We start from the raw sequence: 18512 nt of genomic DNA on the forward strand, positions 1-18512 counted from the left end.
TTTTCCTGGAACTAGTTTTAAAACAAATCTGTTGCAAGTTTCTTCTCCTTCTGAAACCTGGGATAAGGCATTGATTTAATGCTTACATTGATTGCTGTCATTCACTTTTAATGCAACTATACCACTGTAGTTGATTAAGTGCCCTCAAGTCGGTGTCGGCACTTAGCGACCACATAGATTCTCTCCAGGATGATCGGTCTCCAACTTGGCCTTTAAGGTCATGTGTTGTTTGAACTTTGTATGTGTTAAAACAAAATAGCTTAAAGCTCAATTCCATAAAGTAGCCAGAAGTAATAATTAATTCCTCCTAAAATGCCTAGAGTCAGTGTTGATGTATTCTGTCCCTCTTCATGTTGAGCTCTTGGCATATACTTATATATTAGAACAAATAGAATGTTAACTGGGCTCTTTAGTACAGAAATCGTGAATGAATATCTCTTTGTATAAATCTGTACTATTGAACTAGTAATCTGTTTCTTTAAACATAGGATATCTGTCTGATTTTTTTTAGTTGTGCTTAAATCCCATTGAAATCCATGGTGCAGAATGTAGTCATGACAATTTACTATTGATTTAAATGGGATTTACAGGGCCTAGAGCTCTAATAACTGATATATAGTAAAGCCTTAATTGCTGACTAACCCATTCCTCATGAGTGAGTGTGTGTATGCGTATAAGAGAGAGATTGAAACTCTATGGTTGATGGGAAAATATTCAAAATTCTGGAAGGACATGCTGCAGTGCAGGCCACTATACAAGCACTCCAGGTCCTATGCCAAAGGTAATGTCTGAATGTATCCAAATTTCCTATATACCTTATCCTTCAAAGTGAAAAGTCTAAGGTTTTGCCCTTCTGATAAGAACCATAGATAACTAAGGCCAACAACACTTAGTTTAAGTAGGTGTCAATATACCTCTGGATATCCCCAACACTCATGGGTCTTGAACTTGTTTTGTTTGTTTTGAAACACATTTTGGTTCATTTACCTTCCTGTAAATGAATCACAGTTATCTTAAGTGGTGCAGCGGGGAAATGCTTGACTAACAAGCAGAAGGTTGCTGGTTTGAATCCTTGCTGCTACTATATCAGGCAGCAGTGATATAGGAAGATGTTGAGAGGCATCATCTCATACTGCATGGGAGGAGGCAATGGTAAACCCCTCCTGTATTCTACAAAGACAACCACAGAGCTTTATGGGTGCTAGGAGTCAAAATCAACTTGACGGCACACTTTACCTTTAAATGAACCACAGTGCATACTATGTTCCCAAATCTGATGCAAAATAAAACTGTTGAAGTGTGTTTTAACTTCTAACAATACATGATAATGTGAATTATTGCACCCCCAAAGCTTTCTTCAAAAAGGCATTTTCAGTAAGGGTCTATGCTATGTAAATATATTTAAATAAGACAGATAAATCAAGGACTAAAAAACGTTAAATCAACTCATAATCGTATTCAGGATATGCTGCTTTTTGCTGTAAGGGGAAAGGGTGTGTTTGGAATGTTGCACAGAGGGCAGGTCCAAGTGCTTATATTCCTGTCCAGTCAATGTTGCATAGGCAACTGCTTAAGCCCTGCCTTACCTTATAAAGCTTTCAGGGACCTTTACATTCTGTATGTGGACCCATATGACCCTGGCTTGCTCTTTCCCCTTTCCTCTGATATATCTTCTTACGTCTAACGTGGTATATATATGAATGGCTTGACCAGCTTCTTGTTATCCTGTATAAAATTATTTCTGTTATTAATATTTATATACTGCTTTTCAGCAAAAGTTCTCAAAGTAGTTTACAGAGAAAAATAAGACATTAAGCTCACTTCTCTTTTCCCCTACGTGCTTCTAAGTCAGTAGAAGCCACTGAGAACTGGGCAGCCCATTTCTGCATCATACCTCTATTGGCATAATTTCGCCCTGAATTATAACTTGTGTGTGTGTGTAGTAAAAACTCCAATTAATAAACATCTATTAATAAACTTTAATAAATAAATATGTGTGTGTATATTATATTTGACATCTATTCAATCATCAATGTTTGTTTTGTTTTAGATAAAAGTAGAATCTTCAAAACTCTCCATATCTGATTGAAATGAGTAAAATGTATTTAAATTTTTGTTGTCTATGGATGGAATTCCATTTGTGCGGAGTTGCATTATGAGAACATTCTGTTCCAGTGCCAGAACATACTCATGTGTGCTTAAACTCTAAGCACCTGGCTGGTTGGGTTTGTTCAAGTGTGTCTAGGCATTTGTTGTAGCTCACTGAAATCAGACTGGTTCAGTTCAAACGCATTTTATTAGTCAAGTCCTGGCTCCTTTGATCACATTAGCTTGGGTGTCTGGGAGTTGGATTCTTTGAGTGCAGAGGAATTTGTATGTTGATTTTGGAAAAGTTATGTAAAAGCTCTGCTCATGAAAGGCCCAATTTTTAGAAACTCCCTCTCCATACAGTCCCCACATGCCACATCCCACCCACTTCCAGAGATGCTCTTTGTGGGGCTGATCTGGCAAGGAGGGAAAATGTCTTCTGTGAGCTTCTGTTGCATTGACAGTTCTTTGGACAGAAGCCAATCAATATATTGCATACATATAGCATATATGGTATGCACAGTAATGCATATTCTGACTGCTAACTGGGCAAAGAGATACCTTTAAAGTAATGGCTCTCATATTATGCAGGGGGAGAGCAACTGTCCCTATTCAACCCACCATAATGTTTCCCCAGTGACTGCTGATGGTATGTTTCTTGTGTTTCTTCTTGGACTGAGAGAGCCTTTGGGATGAGGAACCATTTTTTCATTCCTTTTGGTATCATGTAAACCACTTTCTCTCTCTCTCTCTCTGATATATAAATAGTTATTACATTTGTATACCACCACTCATTGAATCTCAATATGATTTGCAACAAAACAATGAAAACAAAACTATTTTTAATATCTCAGTACAGTCATCCCTCACCAGCTGTGGTTTCCCCAATCGCTGTTTTGAGTATCTGTGACAGGGAAATTGTGACAGTTCTCGCCAACCACGACCTGAGTATCCTCAGTTTGGCGAGCTTTTTTTGTAATGGGCGGGGGTGTGTGTGTGTGTTCCACGAGTTTTGGGGGTGATTTCTGGGGGTCCCTCCTTTATTCCTCTTGCTGATTATTGGTGATTTAAAGGGTCTTTGGGTGACTATTGGTGATTTTTTTTGCTCTTTTTCCCTGTATTTTTTGGTCTTTTCGCGACCGTGATTCCCCTAACCCAGTTTTCAATGCTGTTCAGTTGCTCGCCAACCACAAATCCGCCAACCACAAGATTTCCCCGGAACGGAACCCTCGTGGTTAGCGAGGGATGACTGTACAATAATTAGTGTCCTAGTCTACAATCTGTGCACACTTACATGGGAGTAAATCTTATTGAACATATTGCAACTTGCTTCTGAGCAAACATGTATTGGACTGTAAATTTAATGTTGTCATCTCAATCCATCCATATTTAGAATATTATTTACTCCAGTATTGAAAAAACGTTTGAAAGAAACTTATGCGTGCAAACTGCTTTTCTTCTGACCTTCACCTGAATCCCATGTCATGAAGCATAATAGATTAATTCACTTCCATCTGCCACTTCCTCTGCATGCTTCCTGCATGGACATATTTACAGGTCATAGAAACAATATTATCAACAGAATAATTGTAGTGTATGAACTGTGTGCTTGCCTAGCAAAGTATTAGAAATTTGTACACAATACCTATACTAGTTGTTACTGGACAGAACCAGGGTTTGTTTGTTCAGTATATTCAGGTTATTTTGGTGGTATTTTCTTCATTGCAATATTTACCCAACACAATATAACATGTCTTGAGGTTATGTATGTTTGACCCTCTTTAACTATTACTTTCAGCGTCTTCATTCTGGGATTTTGAATGGAATTTTTATTTTTGAACCATCATAAATATGAAAGGAGTTGGTTTATTGTTCTTCAAGAATTCACTGCTTCGTAAACAGCATTGACTTTTCTGTGTTATGAGGCAATCTTTCTATACTCTTCCCCATTCCAAAGGCTTGGGGGAAAGTGTTCCTACACACAAGTGCTGTTCAGGTGTTTTGCAAACTGGGGATGCTGTGAACAAGTACTGAACATGCTTGAAAGTCTCTCCGTTGCCCTGATGCATGTGAAAACCCTGTCCCCTGCTCTCCACACTTACAGCATTTGTCATGAAGAGGACCTCCCTGGGATGTGGAACACTGGGATGCCCCAGCACTCTGATCATGGGGAGGATCTCTCCATAAGTACAACATTTGTCTCTGCTAACAAATGCTGTAAAGTGTGGCGAACAGAAGGGTGGGCCTTTGGGGGGGGGGGCATGTGTCACAGTGTAGGTGATGTACACGGAACCTGTCTGTGTACTCCTGGGAGGGTGGGGGGATCACTTTAAGAGACAGGGAAGGTGCGTCCTACCTGCCCTTCCCTGCCCTGCCACATTTTCCCCAGCCGGCGTTTGCCTAAACAGCATGGGCACAGGACTTCAATGTTTATGCTTGCAGCCCCATTCAGTATTGCCATGCTCATAGCCGATGCGTACGTGCCCACACTGTTTAGAAGAGCGCTGGCAGGGATGGGCAGGTAGGAACCACCTTTCCTGCCCCTTAAAGTGACCCCCCTCCTCGAACTGGCTCGAATGCAGGACCTTTGAACCGGCTTGGTGATCCAGAAAAGGATTGCTGAACTGGTTCCGTGCACATCCCTATGACAGTGAGGGTGGGCTTTCAGGTGTGTGCTTCTCGGGGATGTTGTATGCAAACACAGTCATCCCTCGCCAACCGCAAGGGCTCCGTTCCTCATGGTTGGTGAATTCGCAGTTGGGAAGCAATTGGAAAACATTGGAAACGGGGTTAGGGGAATTGTGGTAGGGGGAAAACAGTTAAAAATAGAAAAAAACTGCCACCAAATCCCCCCCCCCATTTCAAAAAAATCTTGCCAAACCTCACTCAGGATATTCGGGTCTTGGTTAACGAGACCTACCACAATTTCCCAGTTGTGGATACTCAAATCCATGATTGGGAATCCCGCAGTTGGCGAGGGACAACTGTATAGCAACCTCGGTTCTCATAGCTCTTGAACAGGGCTAACATCTCAATATTACTGTAATATTTCTGTTTTGACTTTTAGAAGTAGGATTTAAGCCATGGATGAAGTTGGCAAGAACATGGTTATCAATCGGGTAACCATGTTTTCTAGTGGTGTTAATTAAAAATGTGGACTAGGGCTGGGTTTGAAAGATCATCTAGTCTCATTTCTTATGCTAGGTCAAGATGTCCCACATAGAGATTATCTTTGGTTATCTCTCTTACATTCAAAAAAACAAAAAACAAAATGCAGAGACTAAATGCTAATGCAGTGCAACTAGAAATCAGGAGGGGTTAGCAATGCTAGATATGACTGTAAAAACACATTGTGGACTTCTGAAAGATGACCACTTACCTAGTGATTAAGAAGACTTTTGCTTGGAGAGCTAGTTGTGACTGGGTGCCAGCCATGCAATAAGCTAGTTATTGTAATTTTGCCTTCTATCAAAGAAGGCGGCAGAACTACAATGTGGTTTTTTAAAATCAAGATAGTCCTCCTTTCATACTATGCCACAACTTGCTCTTCTTGGAAGCCCCTTTGTTCTGCTTATATTTCTGGACCACATAGCATATGATTCTCTCCTATGGTACATTCCAATGTAGCTTTAAAGAAGAGTTGCCATGTGTTGTTTTTTTTCTCCCAGAGAATTCTCCCACTGTGTTCACAATGCATTTGACAGGTACACTTATTAGCAATCTGTAAAATTTGTTGCTTTTTATTACTATTAAGAAGTAAAATTAAAAAAAAAAAACTACTGCAGGGAGGAAAGGAGGTGGTTTGTGACAATGTATGTACAAGCCAATAAGTGCTGTGCACAGAAAGGTTTTCCTACAAAGTAGTTGAACTGATTTCCCCCAAGCTCTATCCTGGATAGGAAATTGTTGTTCTTGCTTTCTAGAAACAGAATAACTACTTGTACAAATTACATTATTTGAGAATTCAAGCAGTTGTGCAAATACACTCATGTACCGTATAAATAATTTGTAAGCTTCTGCAGTGCTCTTTAGAGATCAGAAATATATTATTTACATTAATCACAAGCTATGACTGTTTAAACAGATAAGAAATAAAGGTGAAAGCTGTCTTACGGAAGAGTTGTGTTAACTTGAAAATCTTACATAATCTATCAACTGAAATTCAGTCAGTAACGTATTACTGTTCTAATTCTGCATCTGTTCTTTAATGCAAATACTGCAAACCTTTCTATATCAAATATATGCATTGGAGAACACAACATTACTCATTAATGTAGATTCCCCCCCTGAGTTTTTCACTGGTTGCATTTCTGTACACTTACGGTGTGCAAAAATCTATTGCTAGTTACAATATTAAAACAGAACACATTCTAAAAAGGAAACTGTCTTCCAGTTAAGTACTACTTTTCCTTTTAGGCTGCAATCCTATGCATGCATACTTAACTGTGAGTAAGGCCACTGAATGCAGTGAAATCTACTGCTGAATTAATACGCAGTGGTGTAATGCTGCAGGGACAGAGAGAGACACAGTCGTGGTACTTTCCCCCCTCTAGGGTTTCAGCAGGGACGCAAAGCCTTTGGCTTTCTACATGGAAATAATATGCTGCGCTTGCTATTCCCAATGTTTATTATCATTCTTTCTGACTTAGGAACATAGGAAGCCCTTCCTGGAGATGCTGCCAGGGATTCAACCTGGGACCGTCAGAATGCAAGTCCTATGGTGGACTAGTGTCAGGACATCCTAAAATGAATGACAGGAAATGCCCACTGAAATGCACTGGTTCCTTGCAAATGGCCATAGAATGCATTGAATTTCTGAATGGCCATTTGGAAGGAACCAGTGCATTTCAGTGGGCATTCCCTAGAGTCTACATGATCCTTGACTTCTTATAACAGGAACCTCACAAATTATTGCATCTGTTTGAGTGAGAGGTGTCGTCATTGGGATGGGCAGGACCATGGGGTGTGGCTGGCAGGATGGATGTGGCTATGGGGACTGTCATGGAGAGTGCCTGTACTTCTAAATTTGTGACTACATTATTGTTAATATGCATCTGATTGATTGATTGATTAAGTGCCGTCAAGTCAGTGTCGACTCTTAGCGACCACATAGATTCTCTCCAGGATGATCTGTCTTCAACTTGGCCTTTAAGGTCTCTCAGTGGTGCATTCAGTTCATTGCTGTTGTAATCAAGTCCATCCACCTTGCTGCTGGTTGTTCTCTTCTTCTCTTTCCTTCAGCTTTCCCAGCTTTATGAACTTTTTAAGGGACCTGGGTTTTCGCATAATGTGTCCAAAGTATGATAGCTTGAGCCTGGTCATTCGTGCCTCGAGTGAAAATACTGGATTGATTTGTTCTATGATCCATTTGTTTGTTTTCCTGGCTGTCCGTGTTATCCTCAAAAGTCTTCTCCAGCACCAAAGTTCAAAAGCATCAATGCTTTTTCTATCTTGCTTCTTCAAAGTCCAGCTTTCGCATCCATAGAGTGTCACAGGGAAAACCATTATCCAAAGGATTTTAATCTTTGTAGGTGTAGTGTAGATGCGTCACGGCATGTAAATATCCGTTCCAAGGCCTTCATTGCAACCCTACCAAGTGCTAGTCTGTGGCATATTTCTTGACTGCTGGATCCTTTACTGTTGACAGTCAATCCTAAAAGGCAGAAGCTATCTACCACTTCAATGTCTTCATTATCAATTCTGAGGCTGGTTGCTGTACCCGTTTGTTGTCATTAGTTTAGTCTTCTTGATGTTTAGTCATAGTCCCATTTTTTTCACTATGCTTCTTGACTTTCATTACTAGAGCTTGCAGATCATCCGCATTCTCAGCTATCACAGTGATGTCATCAGCGTAGCGCAGATGATTGATGTTTCTTCCTCCAACTTTAAAACCACGCTCATCTTCTTCCAGATTCTCTCAGTATATGTTCAGCATATAAATGGAATAAAGAAGAAAGTATACAGCCTTGCCTTACTCCTTTGCCAATCTGGAACCAGTCTGTTTCACCATGTTCTCTCTGGACTGTGGCTTCCTGTTCTGTGTATAGGTTTCTCATGAGAACAATAAGATGTTCTAGGGCACCCATTTTCCTAAGGATATTCTACAATTTGACATGGTCAACACAATCAAAAGCTTTTCTGTAGTCAATAAAGCACATATTGACTTCTTTCTGGTATTCTTTGGCTTTCTCAATTATCCAGTGTGCATCAGCAATGATGTCTCTTGTTCCTCGGCCTTTTCTGAAGCCAGCTTGAACATCCGGCATTTCCCTTTCTAGGTAGGGCTCTAATCTGCATTGGATGATCCTGAGCATTATTTTGCTAGCATGTGAAATTAAGGATATTGTGCGATGGTTTGTGCAATCTGTTAAGTCTCCTTTCTTTGGTATGGGTATGTAGACTGACCTCTTCCAATCTGTTGACCACTATGTCGTTCTCCAAATTTGCTGGCATTGGTTGATTAGAGCCTTGACTGATTCTTCTTCTGTTGCCTGTCATATTTCTGTAGCTATTCCATCAATTCCTGTAGCCTTCTGACTTAGTAATGACCTAATGCTGATCTAACTTCATCTTCCCCTACTAGAGGTTCTTGCAAGTAGGGAATATCTTCTAGAGTATCTTTGATGTGTACAGATCTGCTGTACAGATTTTCAGTATACTCCTTCCATCTCTATTTGATCTTCTCTGAATCAGTTACTATCTGCCCTTTGGCATCCCTTAACATACCAATTTGAGGTTGGAACCTCCTTCTGAGTTCAGAGATCTTTTGGAAAACTCACCTTGTTTTTCCGTGTTCATTTCCATCTTCCAGGTCTTTACAGATGTCATTGTAGTATTGCTCTTTGTCTCTTCTAACAGCTTTCTGAAATTTCCTATTCCTGAGGTCTTTATCTTTCTTGACTTTGGCTTCTCTCTCTCTTCTTGGCAATTTCCACCATCTGGCATCCATTTTGCTTTCTTCTGTTTCTTGGTCTTTGGTAGTCTCTTTTCACATTCATCCTTAACATTTCATTCCACAGTTCCTCTGGTTCCCTATCAATGAGGTTCAGAACTTCAAAGCAGTTCCTGATGTTCTCCTTGAAAATGGTGGGAACATTCTCAAGATCATACTGTGGAAGCTGGATAGCTTTGTTCTTCCACTTTAGCTTGACTTGGAACTTGCACATGAGCAGTTTGTGATCGCTTCCACTTAGGATTATGCATAGGAATACGCATAGGATTATATTATTAAGGAATGTATTTTCTGCCTTACAAAGTGGGTGGCTATCTTTCTAGAAGTCAATAGCGTATTATAAGGAACATGGGCTGTCCCCCAAAATGGCCCCTCACTGTGGCATGTAACTTGTCCTGTATCCTGATATCCTTGCATTGTACATATCCCTACCCCATTCCACATCCTTGTTAGCTGTTGCTAGGGACAAAAGAATACAAAACATGAAGACACTGAGTAAGTTTTAACGTGTAGAGAACTAGACACAGGGCTACTGTTTTCAGTGGCAGCAGTGTGTTTCTTGTACCATGTAGTTCTACCTGTAGTCAGCTGATCAGTTATGGCAATTGCATGCATTGCAAACACACAGCATGTTAATACATTAATATTTTAGTTTTGAAAGGGCCTACCATATCCCCATGAGGATAATGGAAATATTATTTATTTGAAGGGGCCTACAAAAATATTGAAATAGCTATGAGTGTGAATGGTAATGATCAAGATGTACATGAACTTCAGACAGCTTTAAGCTTAAAGTTATTGGGAGATGGTCACTCTCTGGGCGGCCCATTATCACCTGGAAAGAGGTCAGTAAATTAATTGCATTATGTGAGGTGATCATATAAAAATCGTGCTCAGCCAAGCCCCCCAGTAAGTATATTGTGCAGGGATAGCAACATCTATTGCCCCATTAAGAATGTTCAAGTTTAGACAATTGTCCAACTGAGCCAGGTGAAATCCAGCAAAACTTGAAACATTATCCTTAAATTGACATTTTGGTTGGATGTTCATTTCACATAGGTCAGAACAACGGTGGGTATCATGTATATAAAACCATATCATCAGACCCTATTCTGGCATTAAATTACCACATATACTGTAGGAAATGTAGCCAGCATACTACCAATATATTTGTTAAAGTTGTACCAGTTACTCTTACATTGAGCTTTTAAACACTGAAGGGGCAAGTAGACATTAATAACCAGTAAACTGCTAGTACCAAAGTGAATAAGAACAGCCATTACCATTTGATCACATGCTAGAAGAGTCTGTACTACAGCATGTAGAGATGTAGATACCATTATACCCAGCCCGCCCCCCCTCCTACTTTGACTTGGTATAGCATTTACTGTAAACCTATTAAACCCATGGGAGACAATATCCTCCATCATCCAGGTTTCTTGCAAGTCTGAGTGTGAATTTGCTGTTAATCTTGAAGGTATCTAGCCGCTTAGGTGTGCACAAAAAAGAGAAATTAAGTTACTTAAGGCTGGTGATCAGTAACAAAGATAATAGCTGCATATGACTTTCATGGCATGTGATATACCTCATGCTGTGAAGTATTGGTTTTTAAAATCAAGATGGGATTATAATCAATCCCTTTTAGGAATGTGCACAGAATGGGATTTGCATTCCATTCAGAGTTTGAAATGCAAATGCCTGGAACATTCCATCGGAACAACCTCATGTGAACTGGTTGTTCCAACAGAACAAGCTTGGAAGTTTTGAGTATTCTGAGCACCATTTAGGAGATCTATTTTGCCCTTGCTGACTGGTTTTGGCACTGGCTTCTGATCTCCTTGCTGCTTCTGCCAGCCAGACTTGTTATACAAATCAAGTTGATCACAAGCCAAACAAGAAGCAAGGAGATCGGAAGCCAGTGCCAAAACCAGTCAGTAAGGGAAAAACAGACCTCCAAAATGGCGCCCAGAACACTCAAAACATTCCGACTTGGAGTGGGGTTGTTCCATTCCGAGCTTGAAACAGGTCCTTCATTTGAAGGGCATTCTGTTTCAAGCTCAAAAACACTTGAAATGGCGCATTTTGAGTTAGAACGTCTTGAGTTCGAAACATTCTGCACATCCTATCTGTTTTTTGGAGCAATATATATAAATTTAGGAAAGTGTAATTTATTGTGTAGCACCAAAATTATGTGACAATCACCATATTAGTTGTGCCTGATGCAAGTAGTTTAGTTTGAGACATTTTTTTCTTAACTCAGACAAAAAGAGGATAAAAGTCAGTCCAGGAAACTAAACTTGTACCATCATTATTTCTCTGCTGCTGATATATTTAGAGCTAGTTTATACATTAACAGCTCCCATGAGGAAGTCAATGAAAAACGCCTCTCTATGCTGCAACTGCAAAAACTAAAATGGTTTGCTCCAGGCAGAGCCCACAGATTTTTATTGTTGGAATTTACTGTGTAACTCAGCATTGACTCCCTTCTTGTTCAAGGCATGCTGGCATGCATACATATTTTTTTATTTTTATATATATGTTACTATGTTAAGTCCTTGGGGTGGATTCAGTATTTACTTTTGTTGCTTAATTGTCTTAACAGTTCAGTTGGTTTTGCTCCCCCCCCCACCCCTTACAAAGTTAGTTAGTTAGCTAGTGTTAAGGAATAATTAAGATGTTGTTTCTGCAACTAAAGTTAAGTCTCTTGTTTAATTCCTTATAAATCAAGGGATCACTCTGCAACATTTACTGCTACACTTTCTCACACGTATCTATTTTAAGCATAGCCTGGAGTGGGGAGGATTCATATGCTCATCCAGTTGATGTTCCCTTCCCCCGATATTATTTTTACTCAACACATCAGGTGTGGCTGCTTTGAAGCCTGGCTTTGAACAGGGATATGTGCTCTAAGACAGGCTTCAAAGGTCTTTATGTCCCTACCAGGAGGTTTTTCACACGTGGCTTTATGCCTTGGGGTATCTGAAGAGCCAATCTGCTTCGCAGCAAATTCACAAGATGTTTACTTCGGGCGATTTGTTGGACAGTTCACACAGCTGTCGGCCCCTCTAGGTACTCCCCTGGCAGATCTTTTCCCTATGTGTTTGCATCTATCTGGTCCGGGTTTTTCTTCGAACACAGAGGAATTGGTGAGAGAGCTTCTTTTTTAAATAGTTAAGAGCAAGAATGAGTTGTCAAATGGAAGGATGCTTAACCCCTTTGTGAGTGACTGCCTTCATCACATAATGTTTACTGCCCCACCCCACACCTAATGGAATCAGCCTAGACAACAAAGGGCTCAGGTTACATCCATTCTGCATATCTAAAGCCTACGTAACACATAGCAAGATGCACATTTTGCAGTCTGTGCTTGTGTTTAACTCAGGAATTTCTCCCTCCCCTTCCTTCAACAGAGTATCACCAATCCACAACACCACCCCGCCCTCCAGCTTTTGCAATTGCAAATAACTTAGAGCAGACCATACCCAAACAGCTGTCAAACTCCCCTTCATTGAGTTTGATAAAAACCCCAAGTTACTGACATGACCACCCCAAACATAACAGAGAAAACTGTGGGGCATATAATAAGCTCCAGGTTATTTTTCAAAAGCCTCTGAAACAAGATTTTTTTGAATCAGACATACTTCAGGCTAAGCCAGAATTCGCAGCATTCAGGGAAAATCAAAGTCCTGTCTGTCCTGGTGTCTGATAGCCCGCAGGGAGGTCGGGATAAATCCAGGAGTGGATTTGCAATAAAAAGCCCTGTGTGAAAAGCCTCCAGGCGGCATTTCTGGTTGACTGTTAAGTAGGAATTAGGGATGGGTCCAGACCGGTCCGGAGGCCATTGTAAAGGCCTCTGGACCGGTCCGGACCTGGCCGGTTCGGGTGGAGGGGGTTTACTTACCCCTCCCGCTGCTTTTCCCCCTCCAGGGCCCGTATATATTGTAATAATTGGGGCGGCAGGATACCTCCCTGCCGCCCCTTGTCCCTCTGAATGCTGCCTCCAGGACGGGGTGGGTGCGCGCACGGCTCTGCGAAGGAAAGATCCTGAGGACTCGCGTTTTAAAAGTTAACTACTGATGGCAATGGTAAACCCCAACGAGAAGCCAGCACAGCACTGAGCCGGCCTCCGGCGCCTCTCCGCTCGGCGGCTCCCCCATCCTGAGCCGCCGCCAGCAGCCACTGTGAGGAGCTCCGCCAGGGAGGACGCGCCTGGGAGCCGGAAGTGAGGGTGGGCTGGGCGCGTCGGCGCGTATCCTGCCGCCCCAATTATCCTGCCGCCCCAATTATTACAATATATACAAGCCCTGGAGGGGGGAAAGCGGCGGGAGGAGTAAGTAAACCCTCCCCGCCCTTAAAGAAACCCACCCCACAGTGCCGGACCGCAGCTCTGCGGTTCCGTGCACACCCCTAGCAGGAATCCACAAATCCATTTGCCACCCTCATAATTGGAGAGAGATGCATCCCTTCTCTCTGAAGGCATGACGAGAACCTGCCTCCTCTTGCACTTGAAGTTTAGGAAGAGGGTGAGAGATAATATTGTGCCTTGTACTGCTCTGTGGAGGAATCCTGAGTGCTTCCAAATCACAGCATATACTTCCCTTTCACCTGAACCTAGAGCAGGGGATTGTACCAGATTTCATGCTGTGGTTCAGAGGTGCTTGAAACACTATTAGTGCTCCAGATAATGCAGGACAGGGTTTCTTAACCTTGGGTCCCCAGATGTTGGACTACAACTCTCATCATCTTCTGTCACAAGGGCCATGGCTGGGGATGATGGGAGTTGTAGTCCAGCAACATGTGGGGACACAAGGTTAAGAAACCCTGGTATAAGAGAAAACATCACGTATGCACATAAGGTAAGACCTAAGAAAGATCTTGCACCATTTCTTAGAAAATATTTGTATGGATCAGAGAATATGTTGTGTTCCACATTTGCCTGCCGTGTGAATACCCTGCCACTGTCTCCACAAATTGTGAGGACTGTGATCATTAATTAACAAGGGCACTTATTTAAAAACAAAAACAAAAAACTGGCTTGAGACCAGACTCTGTCACTGGTTGGGAAAGTTATTAAAATAGAACTGTGGTGGTAGGCCGGCACAATTTGTGACTTTCCATGCAAAGCATGACTTGCAAAGTGCTTGAGAGCCTCATCTTCTGCTTGCAATCTCAGGCAGGCAGCACAAGCAGAAGCTTATTGAACCAGTGAGCTATATTTGATTTAGAAAGTTGCAGGCCTGCACTGTGATGTGGGAAAACTGTCAGAATCTGAAGAATAATCTTTCAGATAGCAGTACTTCAAATCCTCTAACACTGAAGGAGGAAGGTAATTGCAGAAGTTGTGGTGTTGGTAGTAACTGAAGAGCCCTCTCCTAATATTTTCTTTTCTTAGCAAAAACATTTTAAGGAATGTGAGTGGGAAGATATAGAATAACGTAACAGGTATGTACTTATGCAGTAAACAGTCCAAAGAGGAAGTTCATTCTCAGCCAAAGGCAGTTAGCGGCTTGCTTACGTAACCAAGCATAAAGATTGAGATACCTGGTTAATTTTAATCCAGACCAACATAACAGTTGTATGGCTCCATATGTGTTTTTGTAATGGACAAGAGAAAAAATCCTGTAGTTTCTCATTGCTCCAAAATGGCTTTGTAGTAGCAAGTTCAATTATAAGCGGTTTTATGAAGAAATTATTTTCATGCAAAGCTATTTAATTTCATTGCATTCCTTCATATGGCTTGTATATTATGAAGTAGTTGACCGAAAAAAACTATTTGGGATTGGCTTTTATTATTTTATTTCCATGTAACTACTTTCTCTTAATTTATGGTTTGCAGGTGCTTTCTTCCAATAAAACTGCTAGAACTATTGTCTCTAGCTGTGATGTGCTAAAATATTTTTCTGTTAAATAAGCAGCATTTTTTTGGCAAGGTACAAAAGAGGGGAATAAAAAGTCTTCCTATCCCTAATTTTGTTTTGCATGTGGAGGGGTGATATAATACTTCAATCCCTTTCTGTACCAGGTCTTGACAAATCCCAGGCACCAGGGAGCCATGGTATCTAGAAACTTAGTCGTAGCACTTAGACTAGGATTTTCAGAGATAGATATATTTATTTGTCCCAGGTGGCGCTGTTTGTGTTTTAAATACGTTACTTGTAAAGGGGATAAAGCAGAGATTTGGGATGGAAATTTTCCTGGAAAAATTTCCCATACTTTATTTTCCTGTGGAAACTTTTCCACTTCTAAAGTTTCATTGGCTGACATCTGGACTAGCATTGTACACATGCAGCTGTGCAAGTACCATTAATAAAACTGTCCCAGGGTGATTGGTGAAAACCCCTAAATTTGCATTTGGACTTGGGTGGGGAAATTAGCTCAGAAAGGACAGCTCCACATCAGATTAAATTTGCACAAAGTTGTGGACCCAGGAAATGACTGGACTGAGAGAAGGTTTAAGCTTCAAAATCAAAATAAAATCTTTATTGTAGGGAGGAGCACGGCAGAAAGAAATGTGTGGTTAGAGCAATATTACTATTAAAAAATATGTTCATCTGCAAAGAGACATTTTAGCTTAAAGTCCTAATTGTATAAATTCCCAGGTGGGCAAGAGAGATGCTGGATTTAGAAAAATGGAATAGGGATAGAGTTGGGTCCAGCTAGGGGCAAACATTCATATCATCTGATCTGGACGAAGAAACCTCAGGGCTCCTGGAACAACCGAAGGAACTTGTTTCTGAGGAACAGCTCAGTCAGAGGCAGCGGCAAGAAGGTTGGCGGGTTTAGTTGCTAGAGGTGAATCCATGAAAGTGCTTCCTCTCTGGAACCAGCTTCCTATGTTGGCAAAGAAGAATGAGGCTAGGTAAGAAAGCTGATCTGGAGCGCATGAAGAACTGAATGCATCCTGGTGTGCTGGCCTGTGAACAGTAAATCACCCAAGCAACTGGTGACTCCAAGGTAAATGGTATGCAAAGAGCACCCTGGATCATGTAAATGGGATCTGATATAATCGAAATCATGTCCTGGGCGGGGCGGGGGGGATGTTGTTAGTTATTAATTCGGTTTCTATACCGCCTTTCCAAAAATGCCTCAGGGCCATTTTTCTCAGTTTACACAGAGAAATAATGAATAAACAAGCAGAGCGTCTGCGTCCTCTTCCCCCAGATGTCTCTGATGCCCACTTGGCCCTCCCCCCTCACCCCCGGCCCTCCCCCCTCACCCCCACTGCGGTTTCTGGCCTGGCCTTCCTCAGCCCGCCGCGCCCGCCACTCCTCACTGCCATTAGCTTCACAGAAGCCAACCAGCACCCAGCCAATCAGGCACCTCCCTTGCTGGCACTCATAGCCTTGCACTACATCCCCATGCATGACTGGTGGCTGGCTAAGAGAACCAAGTATAATAAGATGGTTCCCTGTCCCCAAAGGGCTCACAGAGCCAGCATGGTGTAGTGGTTAGAGTGCTGGACTAGGACCGGGGAGACCAGAGTTCAAATCCCCATTCAGCCATGATACTTGCTGGGTGACTCTGGGCCAGTCACTTCTCTCTCAGCCTAACCTACTTCACAGGGTTGTTGTGAAAGAGAAACCCAAGTATGTAGTACACCACTCTGGGCTCCTTGGAGGAAGAGTGGGATATAAATGTAGTAGTAGTAGTAGTAGTAGTAGTAGTAGTAATTAATAATGTCAAGAACCAAGCAGAAAAATGGAAAAAGAAGCCACTGCATGGTCAATATTTGCACAATATAAGTGGAAAATCAGACATCAGCAAGACCTGGCAATGGCTTAAGAATGGCAACTTGAAGAAAGAAACAGAGGGTTTAATACTGGCTGCACAAGAACAGGCACTAAGAACAAATGCAGTAAGAGCAAAAGTAGAAAAGTCAACAACAAACAGCAAGTGCCACCTTTGTAAAGAAGCAGATGAAACAGTGGACGGCTTAATCAGCTGTTGTAAAAAGATCGCACAGACTGACCAAACAAAGGCATGACAAGGTAGCAGGGATGATACACTGGAACATCTGCAAAAAATACAAGCTACTTGTAGCCAAAAACTGGTGGGACCATAAAACTGAAAAACTTGTAGAAAATGAAGAAAACTTTGTAGAAAATGAAGATGTAAAAATATTATGGGACTTCCAACTACAAACAGACAAACATCTGCCACACAATACACCAGATATAACTGTAGTCGAGAAGAAAGAAAAACAAGTCAAAATAATCGAAGCAGAATAGAAGAAAAAGAAATAGAAAAAATCACAAAATACAAAGATCTACAAATTGCAATTGAAAGACTGTGGCAGAAAAAGACCAAAAGACACCTCCAGTCTCAAAAGGCAGGATGGCTCTGAGAACCAGTTGCAGGGGAGTAATGGCAGGAGAGAGGGCACGCCCTCAACTCCTGCCTGTGGCTTCCAGCAGCATCTGGTGGGCCACTGTGAGAAACAGGATGCTGGACTAGATGGGCCTTGGGCCTGATCCAGCAGGGCTGTTCTTATAATCCCAGTAGTAATTGGCACTCTAGGTGCAATTGCTTCCAAAACACCTTGAAGAGCACCTCAACACCATAGGGGTCACAGAAATCACCATCAGCCAATTACAAAAAGCAACTTTACTGGGAACAGTCTATATTCTGCAACGATATCTATAATAATAACAGCAACAACACTGACAATAAAATTCAGCCATCCCAGGTCCTTGGGAAGGACTCAATGTCTGGATAAAACAAACCAGTCAATAACACCTGTCTGACTGTGTAAATAAATAAATAAATAATAAAGAAACATAAGATAGACACCAGCAACAGTTACTGGAGGTTCTGTGCTGGGGGTGGATAGGGCCAGTTACTCTCCCCCTGCTAAATAAAGAGAATCACCACATTAAAAGGTGCCTCTTTGCCAAGTTAGACTTTTTTTGTTGAATAGGTGTGTTCGGTGGAACCAGCAAGGATTCCATTGTTGCTGATCCCTCTTCTTGGGTGTAACAGTGTAGGAATTGCTGAGACAAGCCAAGGTTGATTGTCATGAAAATAGAGTGCATACATGTGAGAAGAGGAAACCTGCATGGACGGAGAGTCCAATAATGCAATCAGTACTTATACTGGGTGCATCTCTAGGTCTTTATCGCTGACTCTGCTACTTTTGTGGGGGGGGGAGAGTTACCTCTATGAGCCTTATCCACGTTCTTCCTACTGAGTTAATTGCTGAATTCGCTTGCTGCTATCCTTTGTGAAAGGAGGGGAGGGGCTGAGGCAGTTCACTCTTAGTGTGGAGTGACCTTGGCTGGAAGTTAACCTGACTTAGCTAACTTCTGGGGTCTACTTAAGGTATCCCAGATTGGGAAGGCCTGTATCTGCTCCCCTTTCCAATTTGCTTTTTAGTAATTCAATCTAGGGGCAACTGGCGCACTGTCAACTAAGTGACCTCTACCCATGTGCCACAAGCAGAGAGCTCATGCTGCTGTGAGGCTCCTGAGCATAT

The 18512-nt window shown here is 41.7% G+C and overlaps 1 protein-coding gene across 5 annotated transcripts in view; it reads left to right on the plus strand.

Annotated features, from left to right (window-relative positions):
- The window catches only part of TC2N (tandem C2 domains, nuclear), a 76574-nt gene that overhangs the window by 1496 nt on the left and 56566 nt on the right, over positions 1-18512 (plus strand). The window lies entirely within an intron of this gene.

This window comes from Hemicordylus capensis, chromosome 1 (assembly GCF_027244095.1).
Source record: "Hemicordylus capensis ecotype Gifberg chromosome 1, rHemCap1.1.pri, whole genome shotgun sequence".
In the NCBI taxonomy this organism is placed as follows: Eukaryota; Metazoa; Chordata; class Lepidosauria; order Squamata; family Cordylidae; genus Hemicordylus; species Hemicordylus capensis.